This window comes from Rhinolophus sinicus, chromosome 2 (genome assembly GCF_057876585.1).
Source record: "Rhinolophus sinicus isolate RSI-liver-muscle chromosome 2, RSI-T2T, whole genome shotgun sequence".
Classification (NCBI taxonomy): domain Eukaryota; kingdom Metazoa; phylum Chordata; class Mammalia; order Chiroptera; family Rhinolophidae; genus Rhinolophus; species Rhinolophus sinicus.
In genome coordinates, this window is record NC_142502.1 from 159,716,584 (window position 1) to 159,732,543 (window position 15,960).

At 42.4% G+C, this 15,960-nt stretch overlaps 2 long non-coding RNA genes across 3 annotated transcripts in view; one reads left to right on the forward strand and one right to left on the reverse strand.

Moving 5' to 3' along the window:
* Positions 1-15,960, forward strand: part of LOC109456350 (uncharacterized) — a 98,579-nt gene that overhangs the window by 20,592 nt on the left and 62,027 nt on the right. The window contains exons 5-7 of the long non-coding RNA XR_016020461.1: positions 1,729-1,784; positions 3,054-3,288; positions 3,445-3,575. This is a non-coding gene — a long non-coding RNA (uncharacterized LOC109456350). The remainder of the gene's footprint in view (positions 1-1,728; positions 1,785-3,053; positions 3,289-3,444; positions 3,576-15,960) is intronic.
* On the reverse strand, positions 3,469-5,779 carry LOC141571536 (uncharacterized). 2 transcript variants are annotated; one of them, XR_012496336.2, is made up of 3 exons: positions 5,151-5,779; positions 4,192-4,272; positions 3,469-3,606 (listed from the first exon to the last, which is right to left on the reverse strand). It is a non-coding gene; the product is annotated as an uncharacterized LOC141571536 (long non-coding RNA). The 2 variants fall into 2 exon arrangements; XR_016020462.1 differs by lacking the exon at positions 5,151-5,779 and adding an exon at positions 4,592-4,708.

Below are 15,960 nucleotides of genomic sequence, written 5' to 3' on the forward strand. Positions count from 1 at the left end.
CCTGACATGAGTTAAAATGCCCATGTGCCCAGCCTCAGATGGAGGAGATAATACAAACCTGATAAGGCCTTTAGCTGCGGCGTCCTGAAAAATGATGTGCCTCTCAGCATGCAAGTCATCAATCAAAAATTATTTAATATTTGCATTCAATTAACTAAATGACTCCACCATTTGGAGAATTTTCACAAATAAGCAATTAGTAAAATGATCAGTAAAGTCTTCCACACTCGTTTAATGGTAAATTATTGAGCAATGCTTTAACTTGTAGGAATATTTAATAGCCTGGAAATTAGTGGTGCACTCAAAAATGGAGTGCAAGAATTTCACAGTTTAATTTTCTCAACTAGTAGAAAATACTAACAGCACAACTCAAGAGCTGTTTTAAAAAATCATTTTGGAACAAAGACTAAAGTTAGGAAACAAATCAGAGCAGCCTTAACATCTGAAGACATAATGGAGTTGAGTATATGGTTTCTTGAATGATTTTCCTTATAAAGTAGCTTAATGGCCTTAAAAAAAACTGTGCTTAATTAAACAAAAAAAAAATTGGCTATGTTCATGTATATTTTTTTTGTCTTATGTAACTAGAATTCCTTGCATACCAACATAAGAAACTAACAGCTATGTTGGCTATATTCCCTAAGTATCAGTAATTTAAATTCCCTGAATATAATTGACCTCATTAAGTTGAATCATAGGACATAAAAGCTACTGGGGAAACTCTTTATATACAATTATGCAGATCACTAGTACTTTTTAAGTCACTAATAACTAGACATATAAATTTTCTGGGTTGAAGGAGAGACTGTAAATCTATCTCGTATAATTTCCTAACCTTCTTTTAAAACGAGATAAATTATAGCATATAAACATCTTTGGGATCAGTTTTATTATAAGGAAATAATTTTCTTTGCTGTCAGGGATGCCCATGAGGACAAATTTTTTTTATGTAGTGAGAGCTGTTAAATTTGATGATTAAACACATAATTTCAAACCATTTCTCAGAAAAGTTCTCAGACAATAATATTTTACTTCTGAGAAGTACATTAAAAATGCAAAATTAATGGCATTGATATTGAATTTTCATAATTAAGAATCTGTACATACAACAGGAAATATGTGCAAATAAAAACTAAAGACTGAGGTCCAGGTGAAGGAGGACATTAAAAATTATGGTTGGCAGAAAAATAATCTATTTTACTAATAATTTGTGCCGTATTTTCTCTCTCAAGATCTGCCCTTTACAGTGATGAAATTGCTCAGGGATCCTTTTACCAACCTCACACAATTGCAGCTGTGTGTATATGTTTGCGTGTGTGTGTGTGTGTGTGTGTGTGTGTGTGTGTGTAGTTCAATCTCCATTCGCCTTTGCAGGGCAAAGAAACAAAGGAAGAATGAAAATCTTGAGCTACTCTGACACACACAAGGACTTATAGTTTATTAATCGGAGAATTTAGCTTATCCCCTCTGCTATTCATCTGAAATTAATTAAGTGTGTAGAATTACAAGGTGGGTGTATCCGAGACAGCAGGCCCTGCTCGGACTAATCAAAAGGGCACATGTTGAATGAGCACAATTTAGTTAAGGTTAATCCAGTGAAGATGATACCTCCCTGGTCTTAATTACTCTAGGTGATAGATTGTGGAATGGGAAAGTAGGAAGGAAGAGAAATTTGGTCCTACTGAATACCAGGATTTTCTAATTTAATTTAGCTCTTTATTTTCACAGAAGCAAACAGTTTCCATTCAGAGAGCAGGACCACACTGTCTGGGTTCTTGTTTAAGGTACGTAAAACAACAACCAACGAAAAATAATTGCATGTGTATTTTTAAGAAAAATAAATAGAAAAAAATTATGAAGCTTTCAAAGGTGTTGGTGATAATATGCTTTTCATTACAGACATGTCAGTTCAGAATTTTATCACAGCTCAGTGACGTCTTTGTGATTTATATTGAGGGTGAGCTACTTTTTTGAACTTTCTTCTGAGTGCCGAGACTGATCAATGCGTTGAAATAAATAGACATTTCTGTACCTACAAAACTGCATTAATGAAATGAATGCATGTGTTATTCAAAACAATAGTTTAAAATATTAATAAGCACACAGCTAACCACCACGGATGAGTTGCACAATTTAAATAATGTTGAGCAAAAGAAGCAGACATAAGAATACACACTTTATGCCTCCATTTATATAAAGCTCAAACACAAACAACACAAATCTGTAGGGTTACAAGTCAGCACAGTGATCACCCTCTGAGGCAAAGCCTGCAAACTGGAGCAGTAGGACTGGGGACACTGAGAATGTTCTGTTTCTCAAGCTGGGTGCTGGTTCCACACGTGTGTCCATTTCATGAAAACTCATTGATCTTATGTAGTTGTGAACTTACGATTCGTGCCTTTTTCTGTGTATATTTTATTTCAGTAACGCATTTACTTTACGAAATGAAAATGAATAAGAGAAAAAAACACTAAGACGTAAGGGAATGGGATTGTGGGACATTTTTAAAAGACAACGGTGAGGGCTGAGGGCTGGGGATAGAATTCTGAAAGAGAGAAAATGCATTAAAATAGCTAGCAAAAATATTATTAACAAGTTCTCATGTGTTCACTTTGCCATCTTAATATCTGCACACTCACAAACACTTCGATTAGTCCTTAGTATCCAGACTTCACCAAATATCCGGATCTTTCTTGATTCTTTTGTGTGTTTGAAAGTCCAAGTCTGATTAAGGTGTTTAAGAATCTTATTTTTTGTGGCTGTTTTAAGGTGCAGCCATTCCCACCCCCCCACCCCCCCAAAAAAGCTCATTTTCTCCTTGCACATGCATTAGAAAATCATCAGATGATTTCCTTGTTTTCAGTTTTGAGATATATTTTCTGTTCAAGAGGGGGTATCTGTTTCTGATTTATTAGCATTTGATCCCCTAGTTTCCTGCCATTGATCAAGCCTAATACTTGGCTCAGCTGATGAGTTTTATATGAAAACTGATATTTCAGGAAGACGGAAGGTTGAACCCATTTTTAATATTTTCCCCCCTTCATCTCTTTCAGAGTTTGACGTGCACAGGAGACACCTAGCAAAGCCCAAAACTTTATTATTTTTCACGACATCTCCCTGGTATAAAACTTTTTTGGAAGTCAAACACATATTTATCAATAGAAGAGATGTTTGTCCAGTGTCATTCACATCCTGTCAACTGTATATACATTTACACCCTCTCGCCAAAACATGCCTTCACCCCGCTGCTGACCGGCTGTCCGCCGTTCAATCTCCAGTGAAGTCTTGGTGAGTAAGGTCAACTCCTTGGAAACATCTGTATTTGATCAGTTTGCACAAAACAGGGGCCTTCCTAATACTGGACTTCCCTGAAGTCCGCTGCGACAACAGTTGTTTCACCACTGCTGCCCGAGCCTCCCTCAGGAAACCTTTTTCCCCTCTCAGACGATGCCCAGACTCAATTCCAGTCTAATGAGCCCAAGCCGTTTGCAGTTCCACGCCTTCCGAGCTGGCAGCACACTGGGGGAGAATTTCCCTTCTTCGACTAGAAGAGATCGTTCTAGTTCCTGCTAAAGGTAGGACGATTTGTGGTTCTTTATTTAGGTCCTGGGAAAGAGTAACAAATGGAATCTGATCAGAAAGTCAGCAACATGTTGACAGTATCAACCATTCTAGACCTCGATAGGGTCAGTTCTCTGCTCCCAGGTGCACGTCCGTGGAGGATTAGCATTAGCCTCTGTGTTTTCTTTCCTCTCTCTCTTTTTTCCAACCAAGTTTTTAGCATTGCATCGTCCACACATTGTTCCATCAGAAAATCTAAAGGACAACTCTAGGGCTTCTCTTTCTTTAAAGCAAAAAATGACTTAGGACAGTCTGATAGTATTTTGATAGGCAGAATATGTTTTTTTCACCTCAACAGAATGACAGGGGCTGAGGGCAATTTAATACTAAGGAAAATTTCACCAAAAGTCTAGTGTAAACTTTTAAATTAAACATCAACCTGAAGATAGCATGAAAGGAGTTCCATTAAAATTTGAAATATCGTTAAATTCATTCTACTAGTAGAGCATTTAGAAAACCCCCATCAAGTGTTTACCAATTTCGTTTACTACATTTTAAAAATATACAAGTGTTACTATCCTTCATTTACAAAGATGGTGAAGCAAGAGGCTGAAAAGACTAATCCGTTACCTTTTCGCTGATGGGCTTCTGTATGTAATAGGTGTCAAGTGAGAGGCAAGAGACACACAAGGTAGCCCTCTTCTTCAAGAGCTGTTGGTCCAGTTGAGGGAACAAGACAAAAATACATGAAAATGTAAATAACAGAAAAAAGCGAGAAGTCATAGGCAGTCATAAGTGGCACAGCCACTTACATACATCATCCATCCTTTCCCCCATGTTAAGCACATCAAAACTGGTTCCTGGTTTAAGGCTGATGCCTGTTTGTGGTCCCATCTCAGCTCTCAGTGCTGTTGTTTCCCCATCACCCCATCATCAGCTGTGCTGGGGTCAGACATACCTACATTATAATCCCGGCACTTCTGGGACCTGGGGCAAATTACGGAACCTCTCTGTGCATTAGGGGCCTCACCTGTAAATAATGGCAGTGCCTCATGGGGCAGGTTGGTAAATGAGACAGTGTATGAAACATTCTTAAGCAAGTGAATACAGCACGCTCAGCGCAGCCAGCTGGGACTCGTATTCAGATTCCTGCCATTCCCCACCCTCCCACATCAGCCAGCCATGTTGTGTTTAATATCTACTGATGCAGTTTGGATAAAAAGGAATTGTCTTGAACTACTTCCGCACACTGCTTTTTTATTTTATTTATTTTTTTAGTAAACTGCTTTTTAAAATACTGCTGAAAAGTCTACTGGCTCTGCCAAGCAACCCAACTCAATAGTGGTGGAAATTTAGGGTGACTCACATCACCATATTCTCCCCTAAGTGCAAAATTACACACTGCACAAATAAAGGAACAGATTTTTCTGCCACAAAAGGATTAACTTTTAAAGGTCTTACAATGGGTGTAGAAATCCTTCTTGGCACCAAGGCCAATGCTGGTCCCAAATGTTAATATTCTGGAAAACCCGATCACCTTGCATAATTTTAAATGGCTTTATGCAAGTGATTCAAACGCTTTTTCTTACCTCAGCCTAGTCTCATATGTCGGCAGTTTTTTTTTTGTTTTTTTTTTGTTTTGTTGGTTTTTTTTCACTCATTTCTGCTGCTGAATTGCTTCGTGGCTGTAGGACCCCATTCCTGTATCTTCTTGGTCTGCCTCTGGCTCTTCAAGACACTGTGCATCTCTCCCACTGCCTCTGGCCACTTCACCTCAGCAGCTTTCTTCTCCAAGCGGCTCCCTTTTCTTCCCTCTTGGCCATTCAGGTCTCCTGCAGGATTAGTCTCAGTTCCTACTGTCTTTGGAATGAAACCCTGGTTGTCACCTTTAGGGTTGTGAACATTGGTCCTCTTCAGAGCTCTTCTTTCAAAGTGAAACTTTCCCGAGTTTCTCTTTGCTTTGCTCCCCAAATTAAACTCGCTGTACCCTTGACCTTGGCTCTGTCTCCCTTCTCTGGCTTTCCTCATGCATGATACTTGTCTCTCTTTGAGGGAAGGGGCGGTGGCTGCGGGGTGAGGAAGGAGATGTTGGAGTCATGACTCCTAGCCTTCCTTGGTTTATCATGTCTTCCTCCTTCTACTGACCCATGAAGACAGTTCTGGAGCCCGTCATAACCTCCTTCTTCAAAATTACTCTGGAAGATCTGCTTAACCCCACCTACCTGCTCGCTAGCACCATCTAAAAGCACAGTATGTTTCAAGTGAGTGTGTTGACACTGTCCCTTCTCTAGATATGGAAACCCCTTCACTCTTGTGTCCTGTCCTCAGGAATATTTCTTGACAACAGCTGTGCCTAATTCAGTTCTTTATAGAACCAGGCATGTTCCTGTCATTAGATTAAAAGTCCCATTCGATTCTGTTAAATCTAATTAATTTAAAATGTAAAGATGATTTGGGGTTGCCCTGAGCAGTGAAAACAAAAAAAGAATGGATGCCGCATCTCTGCCCCCATGATGGAAAATAAACACATATGAAAGAAATAGAGAGCAAGGCAATACCTGTGTGATTGAGGGAGGTGACCCAGCCTTGGAGGTAGGACTCCCCAGGGAGAAGTCAAGGTTTGTTTGTGTCCAAGGGGTTTTGGGGGGTGGTTAAAAAGTGTTCACAGTGATTCCTACTTAGTTTAGTGTCCAAATTACTAATTTTTAGGCAATTAACATTTTGAAAATACCCACACACTACTGAATAACTAATAACTCAAAAACATCAACTTAAGTAATTAGATTCCCCCTACCATTTGTGCATGCTTAAGCAATTGAAATCTTCACAATTCTAATATATCAGATTCTCCTAATTGCTTTAAACACATTTAAGAAAATAAATCAACAATGATTTGATTATGCAAAACTCGTAAGTTCGCTTACACTGAAGTCTGTTACAAAAGGGGTAACACCACACACTTAAATGTGGTTCTTCTCTTTTGTTTGTTTGTTTTTAGTCTAATTATTAACTTTTTAGTTCTTTGTTCTTCACCTTCGGGTATGATTCTTACTCAACGACACTTAAGAGTCAGACTTACTTTCTAAGCCAAGTTAAGGTTGCAAATACAAGCGGATGATCCCGATTCAGGCCAGGGTACAAGTGAAGGACGTGCTTCCCAAGGGCTGTGTCTGGCCAGTCAGGCACTTTATTACGTGGAGACTTTGGTTTGTTACATCAGAACTGCCCAAATTATAAGCTCTGACCACACAGATACATTTTTATTGTTTTGATCGTAATCTTCTCCCCCCAGTGATGCTGGTTCTGAGTGTCTTACCTTGTCGATGGTACAGCTGCCTCCTCTAAGTATCTCCTCTTCATTTTATAGCAGATATGAGCCTATTTTGCAACTGCTGGTTTTCAGTGGTTCAGTTCCATTTTAACTCAAATGTTTGGTAAATTTAGGTAACCAAAATTATAGAGTTATAGTATTGCTGTTCCACACTCCACTAAACTAACTATAAGATGTTGGCATATCACTTTCCCTGAGCTCCGGGTCCCGGACTTCACCTCTGAAGTTCAATCAGCCCTAACCATCTGTGATGCTTGGATTCTAAGTGGCAAAATGTACGTGACATACAACCAGTGCTGTGGGCCTTCATGGGAGGGTGTGACCAGTGTGAGCGGGAGTTAGGAAATCCTGCAATGGAGTTGATGGGTCAAGTGAGATCATGAATGATGGTAGGATTCGATTGGAAGAGAGAAAGAGAAAGGGCATCTAGAGAAGGGGAAACATAAGCAAAAGCCTGGCAGGAGGAATTTGGTGGTCCCCATAGAAGTGGAATGCAAAATAAAACTATTCAAAAGAAACCACAGTGGTAGCAATTAGTACCAGGAGGGATTTGCATGTTTACTAATAGTGAACGTTGGACATGTCTGTCCTGGAAGCTCTGTTATCTGTTTCTAAACATTTTTCCTACTTGACAACTGTTTATGGGATTTCCTTTGAGGATATAAGTTCAAATCCACATAACACCTTAGCAAAGTTGTGTTTAGTCTATCTGCTCTGTACCAAGACGTTGGAAGAAAAGGGTGTCATCTACCAGACCCAGAGGTGTGTGAGTACAGTGGCTCTGCCACCCTTCCCTCTTCTTACCCAGCCCCTGCCCTCCTGTTTCAGTTTTCGATTGCTGTGAAACCAACCACTCCAAAAAATAATGGCTCACGACAGCAGTTTATTATCTCTCATGAGTCTGTGGCTTAGCTGGGTTTAGCCAGGCAGTTCTGCTCCACATAGTATCAGCTGAGGTCACTCACTTGGCTGCATTCAGCTGCTAGGTGTAGTGTCCTGGCAGGTCAAGGAAGGTTTCATGCACGTGTCTGGTGCCTCTGTGCTTCTCCATGTGGCCCTTCCTCCTGGTGGCCCTCCTCACAACGTGGCGGTTTTAGGATGGCCAAACTTCTTACATGGCCGCGCTATTCCAAGTGGGAAGAAGCAGAAGCTGTCTTAAGAAGGCCTGCATTTGAGAGTTCTAGAATGTCATCTCCATGGCATTCTATTGTTCAAAGCCAGTCACAAGGCCAGTCCAGATGAAATAATCCTCTTGATGGGAGGAGCAGTCTGTGCAGAAGAGGGCTTGGTGGTAGCCATCTTTGAGAACTATCTTCTCAGTCTCCTCCCCACTGCACAGTGGTGCATGCAGACTGCTAGAGAGATTAAAACAACTATAGCAGCCGGCACATAGACCTCGGAGCCAACAGCAATCCCCCTGCCAGGTGTCAGAAGTTCCCACCTGTGAGCAACTACAATAAATGCTCGTGGCTCTGCTCATTTTGACTCTTCATCACACGCCTTTGTTTGCTGCTCTGTTTCTCAAGGGTGAACCTTTCCTCCCTAATTAGACAGCTCCCAGGGGAGGTGACCGCCTGATCTTCTTTCATTTGTCTGACTGTACCTTCAGTCGGGCTAATAGGTTCTGAAGAAAGGTGAACTTGTACAAAAGTCCATGCATTCATATCTCATGATCAGTAACTAGAGGTCTAGAGTTATAGCAGTGAGCAAAGTCCCCACACTCATGGAGCTTGCATTATTATTGACTAATAATGATGATGACAGTGATCATACCTATTATATATTGAGCACCTGTTGTCTCTCTGCCAGACGTTGTAGCTGTTGCTTTATGTGTGTTGTGTCCTTACTCCTCCCAGCAACTCAATGAGCAGAAGTTATTACTGTCCCCTTTCACAGAAGAAGAAACAGAGGCTTTGAAGAGATTATGTCATTTTCCTCAGTGACAGAGCCAGCATCCAAATCTGAGACTGTGTAGCTCTGAAGTGGGGCCATTACCTCTATTTTGGTACTAGCTAGATTGTGCAAATGCCTCTTAACAATGTACAGTTTTCAGTTACCCCAAGAACATCATGACATTGCCAAAACAAAAATGTCAGACACGCATGTGCCAATGGGCACGTGTGTGTGTGCACCTGTGTAAGAGAAGGCAGTTGATGCTGGGAAACTTAACAGCTCTGAAGCAGCAGTTCTCAGTGTGGCCCATGACTCAAAACTATTTTCACTACAATACCAAGACATTCTTTGCCTTTTTCATTTTCATTCTCTCACAAGTGTACCCTGGAGCTTTCCACAGGCTATAGGCTGTGTGATCTCACAGCCGACTGATGCAGACGCGTATATGAGAATCAAACTGACTTCAAATAAATCAAACATTTCAAAATTTTCAAAATTGGAAAACAATGCCAGGTTTCTCACTAGGTTTTTTGTTATTTTTCTGAATATGTAGTTATTTTTCATAAAAGTATTTTGTTACTATACAGAGGGTGCCAAAAAAAAGTATACACCTTTTAAGAAATGAAAAAACTGTATTAAAATTGTAATACAATGAATGACACTAGCATTCATTTGATTAACACCATCTTTTGAGCTAACGTCATATTACACATTGCTACCGTAATTCAATTCTACTTCGAAAAGTAATACATAGATAACACGTTCTAAAATGTGTACATTTTTTTTGGCACCCCTGGTATAATGGGTTTATTATTTTTAAATGGATTAATAAACAAGTTTTTTTTTAAATTTTCACAGTTTTAATTGCTAACATGGAAATTATTGATAGAATTCATATAAACAGAAGCTTATTGGAGTCCTCAATAATTTTTAAGTACGAAAAGGAGTCCTGAGACCAAAGAGTTTGAGAACTACTGCTGTTACGTGTTACAACTAGGGGTGGGTAAAAGTTGGAAACCTCTGACTCAGTAGGAGAGACTAAAGGTGTAAGTCCTTTGCCTGAGTTTTGGTAAGCATTTTCAAAGATCTAAAGGAGGTAGAATGAGATGCTCTGAGAGGAGAGAGCCCCTTGGAACCATGAAGAACCCACTGAAAGTGAGCGTCAAACAGGATGTTGAATTCTCTCCCACCCTGCAATCCAGAAGCCCCAGCAGAAGTTGAAAGGGTGAGGCATGCTTTGCCCATTGCATGAGGCCGTCATTTGCTACAGAGACTGAAACTCTCGTTTGTACTCAAGCGCCAATGCTTTAAACAACACTGCCCAGGTGGACGAGTGCATGGCCCTGACATCTGAGGACATCGGATCAGGGCTGATCTCCAGATACTCAATATCTACACATAGATTTGTTCAGAAAACAAAATGGGCAAAGCAACATCTGCTCATTAGCCTGGTTCTCCAGAAGCAGCTAATACTGTGCCCTCACCCCCACTTCTGCCCAGATCTCCGAATGAGAACTGGGAGGACAGAGGCTTGGGAGCTGGCTGCTGCAAAGGACAAAGTGCATTGCTTGATCACTGCCGAACTCCCTGTTTTTATCTCCGGCATCCTGCATCTGTGGTAGTCTGTCCCACTGAGCAACTTGATCAGACCAAGTCATACACTTCAGTTCTTTCTAAAACCTCTTTGTTGTGGTTGTGAAGATGCGAAGGACGGTGAGAACAAAAACATCGACATGAGCAGCCTGTTCTACACAGCCCAGCCTCACCATCTGCCCTTCAATTAGAGGAGCAGAACCTCTGCAGACCGGTAGCCACGTGAACCAGCCCCAGGCTGACCAGGGAGGTTTGCTAAAAGGCTGTCAAGTTATGAAGCAGCTCGTCCCTAAAGGTGGGATTCCAGGATCTGGGACAAACTGGAATATAGTGAGTCCAGGGAAAGAGGATTAGAGCCTTAGCCCACGAGGATGAATCACAGCTTCCTGTAGTTCTCCATCCTGTTACCCCACGAGCACCTCTTTCTTTATCTCTCTTCTCCCTCTTTCTTTGTCTCTCTTCTCCTGTTCTTTACTTAGCTCCTTTGTCTCCCACTCTGCTTTCCAGCACCATTTCTTCTTCATGCACCTTCCCTTCTTTTTCTAGAGTTTGGGCCTCGAATCCATGGGTGTGGTTTTGCTGGAGACCCCAGAGAGCAGGAGGTGCTGCAGAGCCCGAACATAGAGAGGGATGGGGAGGAAGGGGAAGGATGAGTCAACAAAGTGCCTTCAGTTTCAGAAAATAAGAAGCATGTGAGTCTCATTTTGCAATCTGATTAGGATAATGATGCTATCTTTATGCAATCCCAATCACAGACATGAATGTATCTGAATATTTGGTGTCATAACACCACTTACTGAGTTGCTAACAATGCTTGTCTCAAAGGCTCTTAAAACTACAAAGTAATCCATCTCTAGTGGTGGAATCCCAGGCGCTGAGACAGACTCGTGTGAGTGATATTGGGGTAGAAGAGCTATTCCAGCCTCTCTCCAGTTACAGCAAATGGGCAACCATCTAGTACAGTTATATAAAAGGCAGACTGCATCAATTTCTATCTGAATGCATTCTTGTAAACTAAAATGACTTGTGGTGAGTTATCTTCTCCAACCAAGAGTTCTAGGGCCTTAAGGTTTATATTAGTGACCCATTCCTTGAAAATTGAGCATCGCTCCAGCAGAAGGTAACCTCTGAAGTCCCTCAGGCCCCTCCCATGAGAATGAGTTGTCTGGGTGACTTGGCTCCAAGAGCAGAGGGGCAGCATTCATTCACTGATGCAACAAATAATGGAGGGGACGGAAGAAAGGCAGTGAGGAAAGGGATATGGGGCTCTCCAGGGGGCTGGGGGAGAAGTGTTACCAGCTCCGCAGGAGTGAGACTTCTGGCTGGCAGGATCAGCTTTGGAACCACAACCAGAGTCTCTGAGAGAGGCCGCTCAGGCTCAAGGAAAAATGAACCCCCGGCAATGGGGAAGATGGGAAGGAAGAGGAGAGGCTGTGGGCTCCACACTGTCGGCTTTCCACTTGGAATTGTACCTCCAGCGACATGTCCTCCCTCCCCGGCTTTGCCTTGTAGAATTTGGCAGAAAAGAGCCTGTGGAAGTTCCTCACATGAGCACGATTCATTTCTCTCGTGAGCAGGTCAAGTGGGAGCCATCTACTCTGAGGTCTGTATGGGAGAGAGTCAGAAAAGCCCTCCCAGGCTCTCTCACTAGCCTCTCTCTGATGCTGGCTTATTCTTCTGGTATAAGCACCCTGGATCCTAAAATACAAACCCTACTGGGGTAAGGAACAGATGGAGTCTTGAGCAGTTGTCAATCCCCAGCAGGGCAGTGGTGAAAAAGCAGCTGCTGGTAAAGGGTACCAGGTATTTGGGATCAAAAGACTTGGATTCAAATCCTGCACTTTTTAGTTGCATGATCTGGTACAGGTCACTTAACCTGTTAGAGAAATATGTATTAAGAAAGAATTTGTTAATATGTTGTTTTGGATATGGAACGTAATGGTATAGGTCATTCTTACCCAGTGTTATCAGATCTTTTTGTGAGTGACAGATCTTCTTGTGTGTGAGCTGGGAGGAAGTTTGTCAGGAGGCCTGAGGAGGAGGAATGGAGAAGGGGAGGGAGAGAGCTCCACAGCAGAAAATGGTCTAAGACAGACAGGCCTGGAAACGGAGTAGACACTCGGGGGGGAAGGGGTAGGAGTAAGAAAAAAAGCAAGAAAGTTGCCCAAATCAAACAGCCAGTTGGAGATTTGTCTGAGACTTGGGATCAGCTTCTGCTGCTAAAACACAGACTGTGGAAGATCCTTGAGATGTGATGTGTAGAGGCCCACGGACTGCCCTGTGGGGCCAGGGACAGCTCAGGAAAGAGATAAGGAAGTCATGGGACTCTCTATGTAGGGTGACTCTTGGAGAAAGCCTGGGGTTTCCTCACTGCTATTCTCCAGGCTAGGGTGAGGGTCTGCCCTGTGCCTTGCCATGGGCTGGAGAACCCTCTGGACCCTGCTTTGGTCAGAGGAGGGTTGGGCAGTAGGTGCTCAGCCTAAGACCCTTGGAGTAGGTGCTTCACCCACTCACTAGGAACATACAGGGTGAGGGGGGCCACAGGACCCCCATATTTAACTCACAACTGGTTAAGAAACCACTTCTAATAGAGACCAGTCTTCTAATCTGAAACGTTGGGCATCCCAGCTTATCTGGATTTCTGAGGCACTCAAGGTTTTATCCAGGGAAACACGTCCGGTTGCATGGGGAGGAGGGAGGACTCAGGAAAATCACTTTAAATTAACCTGAGATTGCTTCTTAAGGCAGGGGCGCTCCGGGGAGCTCTGTAGGCCCCAGCTATGCTAATGCAGCCTTGAGGCTTGAAGGGCAAATCCCCCCAAACGCAGCACCACCACCTCCACAGTAACGCTCTCCCTCTGGCTGCTCGCTCCAGGGCCACGAGGCTCTTACCACATTGTAAACTATACATTTGCAAATCTCACAGCTAATCCACAGTACAGCCTGCCTGCAATCTAATATGGGTCTGAGAGACCGGAGGCACCCTCGTGGCACAGGCAGACCCTGTCTTAAGCCTCACACTGAAAAGTACAACGGGTTAGCCAGACTGCAAAATATGTAACTTGAAGTCCCCTTGCCATGAGAACCACGTCTCTGGAATTTCCTGGCTTCGGGAGGGGTGGCGTTCAATTTCTAACCTTTGCTTTATGTTGGTGGAGCTCTTGCATTTTATTCCTGGGGTTGTTTCTGTATATGGTAGGGAGGTGAGGGGGCAGGGAGAAAGGAATGAAAGAATCTAATAGGAAAACACGGAGCCCGAGTCTGCCAAGTGGCACTATGGAGCCCCCTCTGGGCCTGGCACAGTGGGCCCAGGGACAAAGCAATGCAGAGCGAGGTCCTGGAAATGCTCCTTCTGCCTTCTCCCCAAGGGCACACTGCTACAGGTTCCCTCACAGCCTGATCATTGTGGTGAAGTGAGAACAGCTATCATATCAGGGCAAGGACGCTGGACTTGGGATCAGAAAACCTCATTTCCAGCCCTGCTTTTACCACTTGCTCCTGTGGGACCTTTGACAAATCTCTTGACCTGTCTGGGTTTCAGCTTCCTCCTTTATCAATGAGGCTAATCTTAATCTCCCAGAGAAAATGGAGGCCATCCATGAACCCATCTAGGGGAGCTCTTTGGAATATCTGGGTTCAGAAAGGTTGCTTCTGCAGCTTAGCCCAGGAACAAATAAAATATCCAGTGAGCAGCTCCTGTGTGCTGGCTACCTTGGTTGACCATGGGCGTGAGGAGAATAAGAAAGGCCACCATGAAGGCACAATCGAGTGTTCAGGACAAGCCACCAACGCCCTCAAAAGATGACTAATGGAACAGGGCACCTTTGGCTAAGAATCAGTAAATGTTGAAAAGAACTCAGAGGAGAGAAGAATGAACATTCAATAATGGACGATAGATTCTTGTAGAGAAAAGAGGCCCTTGGAATGCTTTATCCTTTTCACTTTGGCATCCTGGAGCTGTTTCTTGCCCCTAATCAGTCTAGCCAAATGCATCTGAATTTGGACAGTCACAGGATCCATAATCTAACTCGAGCGTCCCTGGTGGTCTAGTGGTTAGGATTCGGCGCTCTCTCATAATCTAACTCGGCCTAAATAATCTGCATAAACATTTCTAAATTAAATTGTCTTCAGAGAACATTAGTGTCTTTCACCAGAAATTTTTGTCTTTTGTGTCCCAAGTCTGTAGGCCCCAACACCACGCCGAGTGCCTGCAAATGCATAGTCTCTAAAATTTTATTGTTCTGGATGTGGTCCGTTGGAAAAAAAATTACCAAATGTCATCATATAATTCAATTTCTTGGCTCCTACCTGAAAAAGCCTTAGGTCTCCTCCGAGGGAATGCCTTGTTGATAGCTGAGGCCTTCAGCCTGGGACCACGCCACACATCCCGTCTCCTCTGCAGCCCTGGGGTTCAAGCTGCAGCCGACAGGGAGGATTTGAGTTACAACTAACAGAGTGCAATGACATTTTAAAAATATCCAAGCATTTCTCTTATTGCCTGAAAAACCTCTCCAGGCATGTCCCTGTGTGAATGTTATGCGACAAGGGCCCCGTCCTACAGTGGTCTCTCCAATCTGAGCGATTTCTGAAGGTCACACTGAGGCTGGAGGTTTAGATGAAGTCATATTAACAGTGAGGGAGGAGAGTGCCTATAAGCTGGGAGTGGTATTTCCGTGGAGATCTAGCTTATTAGGTAGTAAAGCAAAACCGGGATCAATAAAAAGACAGACCAGCAGAAGCAAAAGACCATAAGGAAATATAACAACATATTTACGGGGACTAGCTTTGTGAAAATGGTGTGAGAGGTGATGTCCATTTTTCACTTCATGCTTCTTGCAGTAAAAATTGATCATTAGCAATTGATCACAAGAAAAATTCCCAATAACTATTCATTTAAAAATAAAACAAAAATACAAATGTTCTTTTTGAATCTAAACCACTTGGGAGTTCGGTTTTGTATTATCTAGGGCAAGTTCCTTAACCTTTTTAAGTTTCAGTTTTCTCATCTGTAAATTGAAAACAACAATACTATTGCCAACCTCAATGGGTTGTTATGAGGGTTAAATGAAGTAAACCAAGTAAAGCTTTTAGAGGAGCAGCTGGCACTTGGTACATCTCAGTCAATTTTAGTTGTTCGTGACCATCTGTCATTTCTTAGCATTAATACCTATATCTATATATCTGTATATCTATATATCTATATCTATGTTATCTATATCTAGATAGATTGATAGATTCGATGATAGATTATAGATAGATAGATAGATAATAGATAGATAGATGATAGATAGATAATGAGGAGTTGGTGCCATCCTTCCTGGGTAGCAGAGGGGAGAGTAATTCAAGCAGGCTCAGGAGGGGTAGGAGAGAGCCCAGTGCTCCTTAGCATGGTGATAATAAGGTCTCTTGTTCCTAAACATACCAATGTGAGAAATAGCCTTCCCACCATGTGAGGGTACCTGCAGTGCCTTTAAAAGTTCAAAGTGTTGCCTTGGTAGGTGTGTTTACTTCTCCTAGTATGTTATCTATATTTTAATAAAAATCTTTAAAAAATTAAAACACACACACATACACAAAAGAAA